The 20,567-nt window shown below is 32.6% G+C and overlaps 1 long non-coding RNA gene across 1 annotated transcript; it reads left to right on the top strand.

Moving 5' to 3' along the window:
- The first annotated feature begins 413 nt into the window (after positions 1 to 413).
- Positions 414 to 19,959, top strand: LOC140449572 (uncharacterized). Its single transcript, XR_011951833.1, has 2 exons — positions 414 to 578; positions 19,606 to 19,959. It is a non-coding gene; the product is annotated as an uncharacterized lncRNA (long non-coding RNA).
- Positions 19,960 to 20,567: the final 608 nt, after the last annotated feature.

Here is a 20,567-nt window from a genome sequence, read left to right as displayed (position 1 = left end):
AAATCATTCACCCACTCTTAAACTTTTATGTAAATATGGTAAATATTATGACCTAAATTCTGATGTGAGCCTTTGGTACCATAAAATTTGAAAACGATTTGAATTATGGATGTTGGGAATAATAACTTCGACCTAATTATTTACGGTCTTTAACTTTTAAACAGTGATTGCCATGCCAGTAATCACTGTAAACATCCTCACTGTTTACGTTGAATTAGATATACGTTAAATTTTATGTATGTATTATATAAAATAAAAATAAATCTACTGTTTTTGAAAGGAAATCTCCTGTTTTGTATTGCCCTTTTCTCCTGTTGTTGAAAATATCCATCTGGCAACACTGTACCAAGCACATGTTTCTGTTCTACGGATTTCTACGGATTTTTGAAGTGACCTCTACGGAAATATTCAGTTGCAGAGTTAACAACACTGATACACCTTGCAAAAGACAAACAAGCTTTTAAAAATGTGGTCGCCAACCTCCGTTAATGGGGACGGCATAGGAAGAAAAAGATAATCGAACGGTTTAATTTATATTTGAGCACAACATTTAAATGTATCGTCGAAAACTAAGGAATGTAAGTAATATAATCAGTTCATAACTACCATTAATCATATTCTTAGTTTTCCTTGTATTTTGTTTTAAGTATATATATTTAGACAATCATAGTTATAGCGGTAGAGGACACTCATAGTAATTAATCCAAATTGCATACACTTCTGAATGTGATAATCAAATTATAATCGATCTGCAGGTTGCCACACGTGTTTATGTAAAAAATGTATAGCTTTTTGAGGCCATTCTATTTTATTTGTTAAATCGGGATAGCTAAATTGCATTATTGATTATTACTTCTGTTAGGATTGTTTTCTATTGCTCTAGCAAAAGTTTTCGTTTTTATGTAAACTCCTAACTATTCTTTCAGTAACTTTTATTACTTAAATAAGCTAGAAATTACCTAATTTTCATTAGATGCAATCAATTTCTCTTCCAGATAAAATATATTGAACAAACTTAAAATCATTTTGTTATAACAGTAGTTGCAAACTTATAATGTATCTTGTTAATTGTTTCAGATATAGAATTTTAAGTTATATAAGATATGTTAAGTATATAAGAATTTTTGTATAAGGTTTCTTAAATATTTTAAATTGTATGATATTGCCACATAGAATCTCCAATTTGATTATTTGTTAGATATTCTGTTTTATTATGATCCATTTTATCATCATTAGCTGGACAATCTTTTACGAGTCTTGTTATCTTCCAGGATTTTTCTCAATTCTGATCTGTTTTATTTCTTTTCCCTGTTGTAATTTTTAAGGTTAGCTCCATGCAAGTTTGAGTCTTCCATTTGACCTGTTTCCCACTGGTGCATCACATATTATTTTCTTTTGTGTTTACTTCTGCATCTGTTGAACATATCCCCAGTAAATGTTCAATAATTTTTATTCATGTTTGATGTTAGGTTCTTTGTATGCTGTCTATAGTTCAAAATTAATAATTTGCATCATACATAATTTTCTTTCAATCATGTAATGTATGCTATGGGTATCAGGATTTTTTATATTTGGTTTTTCTGTTTATATCAGATCTTAAATTGTTAATTAGGCCATTATATTTTTTATATACAATCTGCATCCTTCTTTTAATCTGTTCTTAAATTACTCTGGCTGGTGACTAGTGCGCCTACTATGGTTATGTTCTGTAGATATCTCAACCATGTGGATTTGTCTACATGCATGTATTTTGTTTTCAGTTCTTTAATTCAGATTTTTCATAGGATCTGCCATCTGATTATGAATATCTGATGATCTATTGTGGACGTGCAGAATCTAGACTAAGTAGTTATAGTATCCTTCAACTATTTGTTCCACATATTTCAAATTATTGTGTGATTTCTGCACTCAAATAATTTTTGGTAATATCTTATCGGCAATTCAGCAAGTTACTCACCCAATAGTTTCTACATTGAAGTTGATCTCATTTTTTGTACTGGTATATTATAATCACAAGTGTATTCCATTTATGTAACACTTTATTACAGTTGATCCTGTGACCCGTCCATGTACATCTAGATTCTTTGACTCTAAAAGATGTGTTAGATTAGAAGGTAATTTAACATTAACTTGAACTAGCTTGGTAAAAAAATTTGATATTTCAATAAAATGTAAAGGACATTCTAACAGCATATGTTGTAGCTGAGCTAGCTCCCCACACATACCTTCATCATTATTTGCCAGTCCTATTTTTCTTTTGTAGACTGGAGTCATACAATGATTGCTTCTTATTCGACAAATAGTTTTGATGAAGCCGTTGGAAAGTTGCTTAAACCATATCTTGATGTAAAGTGTAGGTTGGATTCTTTTATAATATTTGCCTTTGTCTGAATTGTTGTAGTGTCCCTGTCATTTTGTCCTTTTGAGAGACCTTATTACTGCTTTTTTAGCCAGATTATCTACTTTTTTGTGTTTTTTATATCAATATGTGCTTTTTTATCCAGTACAATATGATATTTTTGCCCAATTTCAAAGCTTCACTGTTCAGTGCTATGGTGTCACTGATATAATTTTGTACAAAATTATGTATATTATTTAAGTGTATGTACAATGCTTTGGCAATCTATAAATCTAACATAGTTCAGTTCTTTTTGATTCATACATATTTTGTAGGCTTCTTTGACTGATATGAGTTCAGCTGTGAAAGTTGTCATTTTGTTGGGTAATCTGTTGTTTATACTTTTTTGGGGGTAGAATATAGCATATCCAACTTTGCCATCCATTTTTGAACCATCTGTATATAATTTTTGCTAACTCCCCCAATGATGTTGTACATACTGAAGGTAGTCTATTTTGGTAAGAAAATGTGTGGCAAGAATATTACTTATCTTCATGATTTAATTTTCTAGACTAGGTTTGTTCTATGTGGTATATGTCGTCAATGTAACTAGAAAAGTTGAGAAAACTTTCCACAACTAAAAGCTGCTTCTTTTTTCCCAGTAATGGTGAGTTAGGTATATGTAGTGGTTAGTAGTACAATTTTATTCAACAACAGTTTATCATTAACTGCCACTTTAACTACAAATTTCTCACTTAAGAATTCTCTGTGTAATGAAAGTGGAGGTTGATTAAGCTCACATCCCATGACCAGTATGGGAGTACTATGAAGATAACCAGTGGTTAACCTAAGTTTATTTTTTATACTTTTGATTTTTTGGAGTGCCGCATTTGATGCCGAGCCATAAAATATAGATCCATAATCTAGGATCGATCTCATTTAATTTCTGTATAGTAATATTGAGATGTTTGGATCAGCTCCCCAGTTACTGACACTTACAGTTTTGATGATATTCATTGCATTTTCTGTTCTTCGTAATATATAATTTGTGTATTCTTTCCAATTTAATTTTGAGTCTAAGGATATGCCAAGAAATTTTATTGAAGTTTTATAATGAATTTTATAATTATTATCAAATTGTAAGTGGTTTGGAGGAGAATATCGTTTTCTGGTGAAAGTAACAATGGTTGATTTACTCTCTGAGATTGTTAAATTCTTATCTGTCACCCATTTTTTTATAATATTCAATCCTGATTTAAGGTACTCATTACATTTATCTATTGACTTATTTTCTACATAGATTGCAACATCATCAGCATATTGTAAGATTTTTATATGTTGAGGAAGTTTATTTTCTAAGTCAGCAGTATACAGAATATATAATAGAGGACTCAAGATGCTACCTTGTGGTAGTCCCAAAGATATGTGTTAGATTTATCTCCATATAATCTAACATGTACTGATTGATTAATATACAAGTTAATGATATTCCATGTTACAGTTTCAGGTATTCCTATTTCCAACATTTTCGCATATAGGATGTGGAGATTAACATTGTCATAAGCCCATTTTATATCTAAAAACAAAGCACTAACTGCTTTCTTATAAGTAAAGGAACTATAAATGTTTATCAATAAGTGGCTGAGGTTTTCTTTTATGGATTTACCTTTTCTAAAACCAAACCGAGTTTTTGGTAATAGGCCGTTCTTTTCTAACCCAAATTCTAGACAGTTTTTAATAAGTCTCTCATATGTTCAAAGTATACATGAAGCCTGACCTATTGGACGATAAGAATTCCAATTGCCAATTATTTCTGATAATAATGTGATATTAACTTTCTGGTTTTCTAGTAGGTGGAGGAGATTTTCTCTATTAGAGTTAGCCGATCTACAATTCCATTGACAAATTACCAAAATATTTATTTATATATGCGAGAGAACTAAAACTTTTTGAACTAAATTTATTAAAACTGGTTTTTCTTGGATTTCAAAATTTTTGTGATTCATATTCGAAATAATACTTATAGAACTATATTTGATATTAGTTTTGTTAATTTTTTAGGAGATTTATGTATTTTGGATCCTTGTTCTGCATTAAATGTAGATTGATAAGAAGATGAAGTGAAAATGTCGCCAGGTCTGTTGGACATGGGGTTTAACTTTATTATTTTTTGATGTTCTATTGATATTGGGTCTTGCAAGGAAGGAAAGGGTCGTTTGGATTTTGGAGGTTTTATTATTGTATATCTGTTTGAAACTGATGGGATAGCAAACTGATTGGGGAGTGAGGGGGTGTGGACAATTGAGTAGAGGAATATGAAAAGGATGGAGGGTTCATAATTGCAATTTGATGTGAATTTATTGAGGAATTATTAGTTGTTATTGATGCATAGGTTACTTAGGAAATCATTTAAGCATTTCTTTGAATGGCAAACTGTTTTCAGACATGTAATGTTATATTTTTTTTGACGATCGAATTCTGGACATATATCCCATTCATTAGTGAAGTGTTCACCTTCACAGGAGAGACATTTTTTGTTAAAGGATGATCAAGAACAAGAATCGGAAGGATGGGACTCATGACATTTAATACATATAGGGTTGCTTTTACATTGCTTACTCATGTGTCCATACCTATAACAGTTGTAGCAAATAATTACTTTTTGCTGTTATTTTTCTATGTTATGTAAAACATTGTTAATTACGATATATTTTGGTATACTTTGACATTTAAACAATACAATTACCGATTTTGTAGGTTTAAAAACTACTTTAACATATGTTACTATTTTTGTCATTATTCTTTTCACATAATCCACTGAGAGTTTACAACGGTGATCAAATTCTTTTATTTTATTTTTAAGATATTATTCCTATATATCTGATTTTATATCCCTAACTACAGCTAATTTAAATAATTGAAATTTCGGAATATATGCAATTAAATTTTTATGAATAAGCAATTTACAAGTAATTAAGGTATTTGCACTAGCATAGTTTTTGAATGTTATCCTACTGCATTTAATTTGCCTGTAAAATTGTTATCATTGTTTTCAATAAAAATATGAAATGGCCCTAAATCAGTTTTATCATATAAATATACAGGTCTGCTTTTTTCTGGCTCATTAGAATTTAATGAGTTAATTTGTTTATCTCCTTTTAAAGTATCATTTGATAATATTTGTAAATTCGACCGGTCCTGATTCATACTGGATGTTATAAAATTATTAATATTTACTGGACTACTTATCCAGTTTTCTAGCTGATGGATTATCCATGAAAACCATTTGTATAACTGCAACTATCCATCGCATCCTCATTCTTTGGTACTTTATCGGGGGGTTCACCCCTGTTAGAAGACTCCATAAATGAAATATTCACGTATCACTCAAAGAATTTTGAACTTTCAAAAAGGAAACGAAAAAAGAAAAATTTAACAACACTGAACAAACGTGTTTGGTTTAATTAGCCTAAGTTTAGTTTTTTCGAACCGATCGCTTCGACGACTAAACTAGTACTCTTGAAAGTAGATGTAAACACTAAAAAGCTTATTTATCTTTCTATACACATTTTTAAATAATTTCAAACGTTTACTGACTTTTCAAATTAAAATTTAATAAAAAGAATTATATTTTTCTTTATTCTTATATGTGCAGAAAATTATGAGAATAGGAAAAACTAATGTAATATATAGAATAGAATAGAATAGAAAAAAGCTTTATTCTCAGGATTCACAAGTTACACACAAATATAAATTGTCAATAGAGAGAATGGTGTCAATTATAATTTGTAATGGTTGCTGTAACAACCTACACTTAACATAAAAGTAATATTAAAATATATGGATAATAACAGTGACATTTAGATTCAGATAAGAGCCCTCAGTCTCCCTGCAGGTCAGCTTGAAGGTATTCTTCTACTTTGTACGGTTCAAGGTGTATGAGCAACTGTTTCTATTTTGATGCTATAAGGCAGTTTATTATATTATATACAAATCAATCAATCAATAACAAATACCTTTTTATAATAATTTGATGACCATGGTACTTTAACAAAAGAGGTTTTGAGTAAAGAGTAAATTCTTACTCATAGATACAAAATGTTCATTTATTTGGAAATATTTTATTAGTTATTTTATTTAGACAACATTCAGACGACAATTCTTAATTCTTTACCTGCTGAAAATTTTTTATTTCAAACTGATACATAAATTTGCAATTTTTTGAAATACAAGTAAATAACGATCAAAAAGGGATTATGCTAATTCTCAAGTGAATGAAGATCGAGTTACTTATTTATAAGAACAGTATTTCTAAGAAATCTAAAATATGTAAGTCAGTTGAAAAACAGCGTCACTACAATTTTTTTCATATCGAATGTCAACAGGGGAAGTTTTTTCCTCAGAAAATTTTACGTTTTCATATCATTTCTAATTATTACTAAAGAAAATTAAAAAAAAAACTTTTCTTTACTTACGGAAATATTTAAATGTACTGACAAAAATTGATCGGTAATTACGTAATATTGTTTTGTCTATAAAAATTAAATTTGCTAAAAACTGAATAAAACTGGAATTGTTTTCAGATAAGTTCCACATGACATGCTAGAGCTTATGTAATCTATGTATTATGTAAAAACCAGTATAATCCCCCAGTTAAGATTTCGAGACATTTTGGGTCTTGTTGGACTTTCAACCAGTATTTGTATTGTTATTACTTTTACTGGTAGGGGGGGGGGGTCGTTTAGCTAAACAAAACCAATTTCCACGGTTACTGCATTTTCAATGTTTTGCAGATTTTTCTTAAATCTGCATCTTCTTCATGTACCCTGCCCTTTCAGAACGTTGGTTACCATCATCATCATCATCTTGGTGCTACAGCCCTTAGAGGGCCTCGACCTTCTCAAGCTTTCTACGCCATTCTATTCTGTCCCTCGCTTGCATTTTCCAGTTGCCGACTCCGATCTTCTCGGCATCTTGTGTTACCCCGTCCATCCACCTCAGCTTTGGTCTACCCCGTCTTCTCATTCCCACGGGTTGCGCTGTTAGAATCTTTTTTATCATGTTTGACTCAGGGGCCCGGGCTACATGTCCTGCCCACTGCAGGCGGTTTCGCTTAATTATAGTGGTAATATCTTTACCACCAAACGTATGCTTGTAGATATTCTGCAGTTCAAAGTTATATCTACGCCTCCGTTCTCACAGACCGCTCCGAATATCTTGCGTAGCACCTTTCTTTCAAAAATTTATAGAGCGGATTCATCTGTTTTCGTTAGCGTCCATGCCTCTGATCCATATGTGAGAACGGGGACTATCAGTGTTCTATACAGCCTTATACGAGTTTTTTGAGACAGACGTTTGTTAGCTAAGTACTTTGATAGACCATGATAACACCTGTTTGCAATTATTATTCGCCTCAGATGTGTTATTATTGGGGTTAACCGATGTCCCTAGATATATGAACTCTTTGACTGCTTCGAAGTTTTGGTCATTGATGATTAAATTTGTGTCAACATTTCCAGCTCTTGTGTTTGTGTTAGTCGCCATGAATTTGGTTTTATTTTGATTTATCTGTAACCCCATTCGTTCTGCTGCTGCTACTAGCTCGGTTAGGATTTCCGCAGTTCTCGCCCTAGTTCTTGTTATAATGTCCACGTCGTCTGCATATGCTACAATTTGGACTGATCTATTAAATATTGTTCCCCTGCTATCTAAATTAGCGTCTCGTACAACTTTTTCTAAGGCGACATTAAAAAGCTGACACGCCAGCACATCTCCCTGCCTTAACCCCCTATGTATTTGAAATGGGGTTGACGAGTCGTTTTGAATTTTAACTGCTGATAGCATCTTCGCCATTGTCACTTTTATCAAACATATGAGTTTTTTTGGAATTCCCAACTCATTCATAGCGTTGTAAAGACTTGGTCTTAAGACACTGTCATATGCCGATTTAAAATCGACAAAAATATGATACATATCTATGTTAAACTCTTGCGCTTTTTCGAGGATCTGTCGTAGTGTAAAGATCTGGTTAATGGTTGAACGTCCACGCCTGAATCCCGCCTGATATTCTCCTAGAAACATTTCAGTATAAGGCTTTAATCTCTCATGCAAAATATTTGACAATATCTTGTATGCTGTGGTTACCATCATAGCTATCTTAATTTTATTCACTGCCACCCTAAATAGCATGCTTATATCAACACCATACCAATCTCGCATGTTCTTCAACCATGAGGTTCTTCTTCGTCCTGGACTGCGTTTGCCTGCTATTTTTCCTTGCATGATATTTTGGAGCAACCTATATTTGGGACCTCTCATTACATGTCCGAAATACTCCAGCTTTCTCTGCTTGATGCTTTTTATGATCTCAGTAGTCTTGCTGAGACGTTCTAGTATTGTGGAGTTTCGAATCTTCTCCACCCAGGAAACTTTTAAAATTCTTCTATAGCATCACATTTCTAAAGCCTCAAGGCGATTTAGATCGATTTTATTCACAGTTTATGTCGATTTTATCAACTTGCTCAAGTTTGGTATTATTTACTGCTGTTGTTTACTTATTACGAGTATTTTGGTTTTCTGTATGTTCAGATCCAGACCTGCCTCCCTTCAACTATCAATGACACTATCAAGTAGTGTTTGCAGATCTTCTTAACTAGAAGCTAGGAGTACTGTATCGTCCGCCTATCGGAAATTATTGATGACTTCACCGTTCACAAGTATTCCTTCTTGTTTTTCAGAAATTGTTTTTCTGAAAATTCTTTCGGAGTAAACGTTGAAAAGCAGGGGTGATAAGAGGCATCCCTGCCGTACTCCTCTTTTAATATTAAGAGCCTGTGATTCTACACCATCTACTAAGAGTGATGTTGTTTGACTTCAATATAAATTTACAATTATTCGAACATCTCTGCCGTCCAAGCCAATGTCTTTTAGAGCTTCGATCAATATAGAGTGCTTAACACGATCAAATGCCTTTCGGAAGTCAATAAAACAACAGTATATGTCTACAGATATATCTCGACATCTTTGAGCAAGTACGTTCATTCCAAACAGTGCCTCTCTCGTTCCAAACCCGTTACGGAAACCAAACTGTGTGTCATCCAGGTATCTAAACTGTGTGTCATAATCTGCAACTGCCGCCATTTAATACATCACTGCTGCCTTCTAGTAAATTACACGTGCATTTGTTTTCCCATCTATCAAGTGAAAGCCGAACTAATTTCTCACTACCAAAATGACAACTTGTTAGGGTAATATCAACAAAATTCCTAGTTCATTTAACGTAGTTATTTTGTAACAAATTCAAAAATTATTGCACAATACAGTAATGAATCAGTAGTGGTCACTGTTAAGGATGGAAATAAAACAAAAATATATTTTTGGCGCCTATTTCAAGTTATAATTCCAACTAAAATTTTAGTTGAGATGTGTATTATTTACAATTAATTTTTTCAGTCTTGAAGTTTTAAAAATAAACAAAAAAATCTTAGGTATAATTATGCAAAAAATCAGTAGTTGTCAGTGCAATAAAACAAAATATCAGTTGTTGTCATGCAAAAAAATCAGTGATGGTCATAAACGTACTTTAGCCACATTTAAACTCCATTCACTTAGCTCGGGCACATTTTGACAGATTCATTGTCGGAAACCTACAACATAACAATTTCTACTTCTCAGTATTAATAGCCCAAGTATGCTACTATTGCAGACTTCTTTCTTTAAAAAAAAGAAGAATTATTCTAAATAGTGGAAGTGTATACTAAACCCATCAAATTTTGGGTAGTATATATTTAAAAAATATATTTTAGTTGTTATAATTTAACATAACTATTTATTATATGGTGCAGATAAATAAATATTGATTGTCGGTAATTCACAAAGTTCTATTTTATTTACTATTTAGTTTGTTTACTATTAATATTGGCTATGAGTACGTGTGCTTGGTTGTATAGTAATTTCCAGTCACTTTTAGTCTGTCAAAAAGTAACTAACTTCGCAAAAAAATAATTACTAAATTCACTAGACAGTTCGGACTGGGAATAGCGAACCGAGTTTAGCCATCTACATCTATGGGAGTTTTGAATTCATACCGAACTCTGTCTCCTAAAGTATTTAGAGTAGGAGTAGAAAGACGACTTATAATTTGATTTAAATCAATTACACTAATATCTTTTTCATTCAATTTAAACAATGTTTTTAGGTCATTGCAACAGTTCATCGCAACCACTTCATACTCAGTTTTTTCATAAATGTCCTGTATTATACACGCATATTTATGAAACTTATTCTTACCAGGAAATTGTACTAACACAAAATCTCCCTTATATATCTACTGGTTCAAGTCACTCTCAAAATCATTTTCTTATAGTTTCTTTTTCCATGTACCCCTCAAAGTCACTTACTATATCATCTATACTACTACCAGATTCGACCCACTCTTCCCCAGTTTCAGAGTCAGACCATTCTTTCTGACCCTTCTTTTTGGTCCTCTTTAAAAACCATTTATATTCTTTTTCTTACAGTTTCAACTGTTTTGATTTTTCTTTCTCTTCTTTCACCTTTGCTCTTTGTTCCGCTCTCAATCTTTTTGTTCTTTCTAGTTCCAATTTTTCCTTTTCTTTTCTTAAATGGCATTCTTGCCACTGTTTAAATGATGCAACAAATGGAATTTTCTCTTTTTTTCGTCTTTTATTTCCTGTATCCTTTATTTCAAGCCAATGCAATGCTTGTTTGAAAGGAGTTGGGATTGTCTGACCATCTATGATTAATTTCTTTTTAACAATTTCAACTTTATCACGCTGAACGCCAGACTTTTCAATTGGTGAGCTATTTATATTGCTTATGAGATTGTCCGTTGGAGTACATAGATCTGCAATGGCAACCGGATTAATATTTGAAGGCCCTGGCTGCGGCTCATGTACAGAAAATATCAATTAAAGGAGTGATTTCTGTTTTGAGGTCCTCGGGTTCATGATTTTGTGATGTTGCTGGAGAGGCATCGGAAACTACTGATACGTTACTTTCTTCCCTGCTTTCCCTATTTAATTCTGTACAAGTGTTTAATACCTTCCTGTAAAATTCAAAAAGTGCTAGAAATTTATTTTCTCCTGTCCATTCATCATTGCTTTTTTTTAAATCAGTTATCAGCTTTGCGTCAAGATGTTTCTCTAAAAAGGCCAAGCCATCTTTGAATTCTTGTTTAGTTTTATCAGAATTGTGAACTTCAAGAATTGGTAAGTTATTAGTTTTTTCTTCTTTTGGAAATTGAATAGCTTCAAAATTCCACTGTAAAAGAGCACATCTTCGAAATCCATTTTTCAAAATTTTTTTAGTAATCCTTTCTTGAAGGACCTGTTCAAGTAAAGGACAAAAGTCTCTTTTCCGTAAAACTGGATTCTCGAGGTGTTCATTTCGCCACTGGTGCACCTTTTGCTTCCACCCTTCCTTGAGTGTTCTAAATACTGCAACATCCATCGGTTGTAGGAGTTTAGTAGCATTCGGATATAATGCGATTAAAATTATACCGTTTTCATCACAAAGCTTGCTTGTATGGTAAGTTAGATGGGAGACGCGACCATCGATAAAAATAATTACTGGCAAAACAATCTTCTCTCGAAATAACCATGGGTGAAATAGATTAGTGATATATTCATAAAAATTTGGACCATTGATCCATCCTGAGTCGGATTTACCGATTCCCCACCTTTCAGGAACCATATTCGCAATATCACGCGGTACCCTGTCATACTTAAAGACCTTCATTGGAGGTGCTACTTTTCCTCCTGCACTTGCTGTAACCAATACAGTTAAGCATTCTTTTTCATCCGAATTCACTCGTTGATATACGTTTTTTTACCCTATGCTTGGTAGTACTTTATTACCTTTGGGGTTTAGGAAAAAAGCTAACTCGTCTCCATTATAGACTCGGCTTGGATATACATAGTAAGATGTCAAAATTACCACCTTCTTTCAAGAACAATGAAACTTCTTCAAACCAGTTTTTGATTCTTTGTTTAGATACAGATGCTCTGGTAATTGTTAGGTTCTGCGCTGTTCGAATTGAAATTTCTGGATAACGCATTTTAAATCGTTGTAGCCATCCTAATGTTGGTCGATCATCTTTAAACGGGTTTTTTCTTTTTAATTCTCGAATCAACAATTGAACACTATCTAGCATTTTTTCTTTTGTAATAGGGAAACCGATATGGCCCATTTTCCGAATCCATGTAACCAAAATAGATTCCTCTTGCTGAGATAAAATTGTTTCTGGGCCCATTCGACGTATCTTTGGAGACTTGCCCTTTGACTTATTAGACAGTGTCATTCTTGGAACGTTATGGTTTCTTGCAGCAGTAGCAACTGGAACCCCACGAGAAATATCTTCTAAGGCCCTGTCCGTCTGCCATTCTTCGTAATTAAATAATTTGCGTCGTTGAGGCATAATTTTATTTATTTCTTTCCTGAAACAATGATGTTATATTCTAGCGGCACAATATAAAGCACTGTAGAGACACGCATTCATTAGTAACTATTAATGCCGAAAATAGGATAAGTATTATAAAAAGAGGCATTAGCGACAGTGATGCCAACTACTGATTAGTTAAAATTGGTTCGTAATCAGTACGTGGCACCAAATGACCATAACTGATTTTTACCATATAGTCATAATCAGTAGATGTCATCCCTAGTTTTAGCAAAAAAATAACCTCAAAAAATTTCAAAGACCTGTTAGCATTTTTGTAAAATGCTTCATTAAAAGCTCTAACTTAAAACTGTATTATAAATTACTATAGAAATTGTATTACAGCCAAAATTAAAAATTACCTTTCTTAACACTTTCACTAAGAAAATATAATATTCATTAAAACGTGAGATACACACAAACATTAAAACGCCATATTGGAAATATTGCACAGAGAAACTTCAAAATATACTTAGAGAAAGCCTTGACTACATGGAAAATAAAATGCGAAGGCATGGGAGTACCGGTACGGAACGAATACCTATATACATTAAGTTTTGCAGACGATCAAGTAGTGATTGCACAAGACCAAGACGACCTCAGCTACATGATGAAGAAACTACAAGAAGAATATACCAAGGCTGGCCTAGATATTAACCTCGCGAAAACAGAGTACCTATCTACAAGTGAAGAAGACATAGAAGATCTACAGATTGATGACAACGTAACAATCAAAGGAAAGGATAAATTCAAATACCTGGGGTTTATAATCACGAAAAAGGCAACAACAGAGGAAGAAATTACACAAAGATTAGGACAAACAAGAACAGCAATCCGACAACTTAACTCAGTATGGTGGGATAGACACCTAAATGTAATGTATTCCTCTTTAGGACTGTTGGACATAACATAAAGCTACTTACGATAGGTTTTATTAATTTATTAAGCTTTATAAGAATTGTATAACTTAACCTTAATTCAGTTCACATGTCGTCCATGACCTAAATCTATTGTCATGTGTGGTTGTCATGTCACTGCTGTCACTTAAGGTTCCGTTTGCCAAGTGCATCGTTGCCAAGTATATCCGTACATGAAAACCATACATAACACGTCCCCTTTAATAAAAACAAAATAAACAAAAATTAATTCACATAATATATCATAAGTACATAAATAACAATAATTCACAAATATATCAATAGGTAAATCTATCAGGAGGGCGAATGACTCTACCACTTCTGGAGGTTTTCAAACCAGGTGAAGTACTGTATGATGTAGAAGGTACATTAATGTCATTGATGGGTGATGTTCTATTAGATGTTGAAGGTACATCAATATCTTTGATAGTGTTATTTGTTTTACAGTCCCTTGTATCATCAGGTACATCAGGACAAAGAACTGCTCTCATATTTCCCATACTTGTCCTTCCAGTAGTCACAATATCATTTTCATGACTAGTTTTCACATATGCTTGCTCACAATTTGCATTTGCATGTTGCTGTGCTTCTGACCGTACAGGTCTAAGATAGTGTCTATTACGTCTATAAGCAGTATCATTTACTTTAACCATGTAATCCCTTGATCCTTTCTTTGCCATAACCACTCCAGGGTTCCATTTCCTTTTCTTTTCTTGAAGTAAAATTTGTTGTCCTGATTTTAATTCTGGTAACCTATTTGTGCCTTTGTCATAATAGTGTTTTTGTTTTCTTTGATTTTCTCTCAATTGTGTAAAATATCTTTTATTAGAATGTCTGGGCTTTAGAAATTCCATACTGACTGGTAAGTTGGTTCTGAAATTTCTTCCAGTTAGCAACACACAAGGAGCAGGTAAATTTTGTTTTGGAGTTGTATTATAATCTAATACAGCTAGAAATGGATCTTTCTTAGTTTGTACAGATTTTAAAAACAAGTTTTTTATTGTTTGTATTGTTCTTTCCACCATGCCATTGCTACGAGGATATTGTGGACTTGATGTTGTTACTTCAATATTATATATACGGACAAAATTTAAAAATTCATGAGAGCTGAATGGAGGACCATTATCAGAAAATATTTCACAAGGCAGTCCATTAATAGCAAACAAATTTTTTAATTGTGTTACAACACTGCTAGCCGTTTTGTTCATTAGTTTATTAACAATTGCAAACTTCGAAAAATAATCAACCACAACTAAAAAATCTTGTGAGGCTACTGTCATGAAATCAATACCAATTTTTTGCCAAGGTATTTCAGGTACATCATGTGATTTTAATGGCTCCCTATTGTTGCTCTTATAGCTCATTTGACAAGTCAGACAGTTCAGAACAATGTTTTCTATATCCTTCATCAATCCCGGATAATAAATTGCTTCTTGAGCCTTCTTCTTACATGATACTACACCCTGATGAGACTGATGTATAACATCAAGAAATTCACCCTTCAATTCTTCAGGAATAATTAACCTTTTTTTATAAAATAATACATTCTTTAATAAATATATATCATGTCTGTCAGACCAGAATTTTTTCACCTCAGAAGGTACAGAGCTTTTATGCTCAGGCCACCCATTTAAAACATAATATTTAACTTTTTGTAAAGATGGGTCAGTATCAATTGCATTTTGCAATCTTTTTTCATTTTCTTTTGATGTTGCTACAATAGAATACACTTTTAAATTATTTTCATCATCTATAAAATTAGTATTTATGGTTTTATTCAAAGGATCTCTACTTAAATTGTCAGGAACTTTGAGATTTTTACCAGGAACATATTTGAGTGAAAATTTATATCTCATTAATTGCATTGCCAGTCTTTGGATCCTAGGTGACATTTCATCTAAAGGTTTTTTTAACAAACCTAAAAGAGGTCTGTGGTCTGTCTCTATTTCAAAATCTATGCCATAAAGATAGAATGAAAATCTTTCACATCCATACACTATACCAAGAAGCTCCTTTTCAATGTGGTTATACCTCCTTTGGGTTGGAGTTAATGACACTGATGCAAATTCAATTGGAAACCCATCTTGCGAGACCATGGCCCCCAAACCATATGGACTGGCATCAACAGAGAGTATGGTCTTTTTGTCAGGGTTAAAATAATGCAAAGTAGTGGCTGACGCCACAAGATTCTTTAGTTTATCAAAACATGCCTGTTCATTATGTCCCCAATGCCACTCATTTTTACTAGAAAGTAAACATCTTAGAGGACTAGTGTGTTCTGACAGGTTTGGTATAAATTTTGCAAGATATACTATGGTTCCCAAAAAACGTTGTAATTCTTTTTTATTACTTGGTGGTGTCATTTTTGTATATATATATAGCTTCTGTAGCTATAATAGCTTCTGTTTTATCATGATCAGGTGAAATTCCAATATTACTAATCTGATGACCTAAAAATTTCACTTTTGTTTGACAAAATTTAGATTTTCCTAAATTCAAAGTTAAGCCACTCTGTTTAATTTTTTCTAAAACACATTTTAAATTTTTATCATGTTCATTTTTAGAACATCCAAAAACCAAAATATCATCAAAATATGTTATTGTTCCTGATATACTATCTAAAAGTTCAGACATATATTTTTGAAAAATTTCAGGTGCACAGGTAAGGCCATATGGTAATCTCAGATATCTATAACGACCAAAAGGTGTAGTAAAAGTACATAAAAGTGAACTTTCATAATTCAAAGGCAACTGAAGAAAAGCAGATGACGCATCTAATAATGTGAAATAATTAGCCCCTGAAAGCTTAGCAAATAAAGTATCTTGAGTAGGAATTGGAAACCTTTCTCTTTTAACATATTTATTTAGATACACAGGATCCATACATATTCTAATATCAGATCCCTTATTTTTCGGAACAACTACAATAGGATTTTGCCATTCTGTGGGTTCACTAACTGGTACAATAAGGTTTTTACGTACCATATCATCAAGTTTATCTTTAACTTGGCTCCTTATAGCCAGTGGAATTTTTCGTGTCCCACTTATGAATGGCACTGCATCACTAGATAAAGTTATATTAAAATACCTGTTGACCTTTCCTACACCTGAAAAAATGCTCTTATAACTATTTATAATATGATTTGTTTCATTATCTATCATACTAACACTAGGCTGATCACAAACAATTTGAAAGTCTCTTGCTGCCTTTAGGCCTAATAGAGATTTTTGTTTATCATTATCTAAAATATAGAACAGACAATCTTTAAATATTTTCTTGAAAGAGCAAGGTATATAAATTTTACCAACAACATTAATAACATGTCCAGTATAGCTAGATAATGAACTATTAGTATTTTCAAGCATTTTATAATCAATATTTAAATTTTTAAAATCACTACTGTTCAATATATTGACTTCACTTCCAGTATCAACTTTTAAAATACTCTCTTTACCATTAATAATGATTTTTTGGAACCATTCTGAAGAGTTTGGATTAATTTCATTAACAGTCCACACTAGTACCTGTTCATCAGTTAAATCAGTGTCAGAATTGCTACAACTACTATCGTTATCATTGATTTCATGGACTTTGTTGTTATTATCAGGACAAAATTTACGGTAGTGTCCTTTTTTGTTACACAAAGAACAATATCTGAAAAATGCAGGACACTTACCCCTAATATGCTGAAGTCCACATTTATAACACTGAATATAATGGTTACCTTTATTTTTGTCAGTAACTTTGTGGCTTGTAGACTGCTCCTTCTCATACTTTGAACCATACCTTGACTGTCCTGTAGATCCAGGTCTGTTTTCTTCATTTCTTTTCTTCACAACACTAACACTTTCACTTTCTTTGGATATTTCACGTTGAGTAACAGCACTATTTTCCATAGCCCTACAGATGTCTATAGCTTGTGCTAGTTTTAAATCAGCACATTATAATAATTTTTCTTGAATTCGTAGATCATGTGTACCCAAAACAATCCTGTCCAAAATTAAAGTATCCTTTTCTTTAAACTCACATGTTGATGCTAATTGTTTCAAGGCAGTTACAAACTGATCGATACTTTCATTTTGTAATTGATCTCTTTTAAAGAATTTAAAATGTTCATAAATTAAATTCTTAAGAGGGCTGCAGTATGTATCAAACTTACACAAAACAACATTGTACTTCTGATCATCTCCAACATTTTCATACTCGAAGGTATTGAATATCTTTAGCCCTTCATCTCCCAGCTGATTTAGGAGAATAGCGATTTTTATGTGGTCTGGTTTTTCACTTTTGCCGGAGACTGTTAAAAATAACTGGAACTTTTGCTTCCAAAATTTCCACTCGTGAGAAATATTATTTCCTTGGAAACTAAACGGTTCTAAGCCTTTACAAGTATCTGTCATCTTGATTCGAGCACAGTATAGCTCCTTTACTTACATATATTTTTTATAGGCTTGTCACATGCACCGGCTTTTAACACAACTTAACCTATCGTCACTTTTCCGCTGCCACCATGTAATGTATTCCTCTTTAGGACTGTTGGACATAACATAAAGCTACTTACGATAGGTTTTATTAATTTATTAAGCTTTATAAGAATTGTATAACTTAACCTTAATTCAGTTCACATGTCGTCCATGACCTAAATCTATTGTCATGTGTGGTTGTCATGTCACTGCTGTCACTTAAGGTTCCGTTTGCCAAGTGCATCGTTGCCAAGTATATCCGTACATGAAAACCATACATAACACTAAATATGAAGACAAAAACGCAGATTTATAAAACATTAGTGCGAAGTATTATGACATATGGGGCTGAAAATTGGATCATAAACAAGAAAACCAGCAGTAAGATAGTAGCAACAGAGATGGAATGCCTGCGAAGATGCTGCAGAGTAACAAGAATGGATAGGAGAAGTAATGACGAAATAAAGCAAAGAACATCAATAGAAACAGACATACTAACATATATAGAACAAAAAAGACTAAAGTGGTATGGACATGTAAGAAGAACTAGCGACAGCAGATGGATAAAGAAAATAACCGAATGGAGCCCCATAGGAAGGAGGAAAAGAGAACGACCCCGAAAATCCTGGAGGAACGAAGTAGACGACGCCATGAGTAAGAGAGGACTAAACGATGGAGAATGGAACAACAGAGAGAGATGGATACGGTTGAGCGAGGGAAGGCAGTGAATACTGTAGAATCCCTAAATATATATAGAAACTTCAAACTCGGCTAGTGGCATCTAGATGTTGCCAGCTCTTCATAAATTATGAAATCTCAATGTAATAATGGTTGCCCAGCAGTAATTTCACCTTATTTTCCTAAGAGTGACAACTACTGATTCAGTGACCACTACCGATTCATTACCTTACCAAATTTTAGGCAGGTTACCAAGTAGGCTATGACGTAGTTTTATTAAGTACAGTTATGAAAAATTTACTGCTTTCTTTGGAAATTTTAACTAGATATCATTACGATAGAAAGTTTATAGTTCGCGTACATAATCAAGTTGAAAATTTGTTTTGAAATAGTAACGATAACTGTACCTAAAAAGTATATAAATTTTAACGTTGTGGCATACCACCTTAAGCGCAATGGAATTCTTTTCTAAATGGGCGTGTAGTTCCGAAAGACCGTTGCAGGGACAGGCGCGAGAAATTGTGTAAAATTTTTATTAACATTTAAAATACATTTAAATACATTTAAAATAAAATAAATATTTTTAAATATTATACCTTTTATAAAGGAATTTTTAAGTAAATTTAAAATACAGTTATATGCTGCGTAATTTTTGGGGTTACATCAAACCATGTCGCGGGCCTGATTCAATATATATTGATATTGATTGAATAGATGTTGATTAATTCTAATTCTATTTTTTTTTTCAGGTTAAAACAGATGCTCAAATGCGGTGTCTCAAATGGTGTCTGAATACATATAAATGGATTTTTAATTATTAAGGAACGTGGACATCATGGAGTTTGGTTTACTCGTTACCACAAAAGATTTTCTGTCGAAGATGCAATTTTAAGTTTGATCTTTTTTATAGATTCGTAAATATACTATGCTGGTGTATTGGATCGACGCCGAATTGGATGTAGAATATAAGGCAGAATAGCATCAAAACAGAGATAGATGATTGTGTTTAGAAAAAAAAAGATAACGGCAAATAGCATTCAAAATCTTGATCTATCGATGATTAATGTAATCCTGAAGCATTGTTAATATTAAATTTTGTTTGTTATGGTGTTTTTTTACAGCCAGTTTTCCCTATAGATCTAAATTAATTGTATAAATTTTTTAAAAGAAAATATTAATATTTTATGAACTCAACAATCTTAAACTTTTTCTTTTTCTTTCTTTTTATGTAGATATGACTATCTGTTTTTCAATGTGCCTCCAGTAAGTTGGGGTTCCATCGTTTTCGTGGTCTTCCTACTGACGATATTCCTATTGGGGAACCGCCTTTTGCCGTCTTTACTGCTGTATTTGTTGTCAGTTTTAGAATTAAATTGTAAAATTATTAACCAGACACAAAAAGTATATATAATAATGTGATGAGGCACTTGGACAGTCCACAACAAAGTAGCTTTCGAATTAAGTAGAGAGCTGCAGAAGAGTTTGTTGTGGAACTCTGAGGACCTTATCGTCTTATTTATTTAGAAATACTTTTTGAATAAATGAGACTGGTTCAATAACAAGCTGTTCAAGTAAGACTAACTAACGTATATTAATAAATTTATTATTTTTGTGGTGTAACAGTGATGATACTATAATTGTGGATATAAATCCAACGGTCTGTGACTAATTGGTCGTAACCAAATCCTTTAATACCACGAAAAAAAATAGG

This window comes from Diabrotica undecimpunctata, chromosome 9 (assembly GCF_040954645.1).
Source record: "Diabrotica undecimpunctata isolate CICGRU chromosome 9, icDiaUnde3, whole genome shotgun sequence".
Lineage (NCBI taxonomy): Eukaryota > Metazoa > Arthropoda > Insecta > Coleoptera > Chrysomelidae > Diabrotica > Diabrotica undecimpunctata.
Note: the sequence above shows the minus strand (reverse complement) of the source record. Positions and strands in the feature narration are given on the sequence as shown.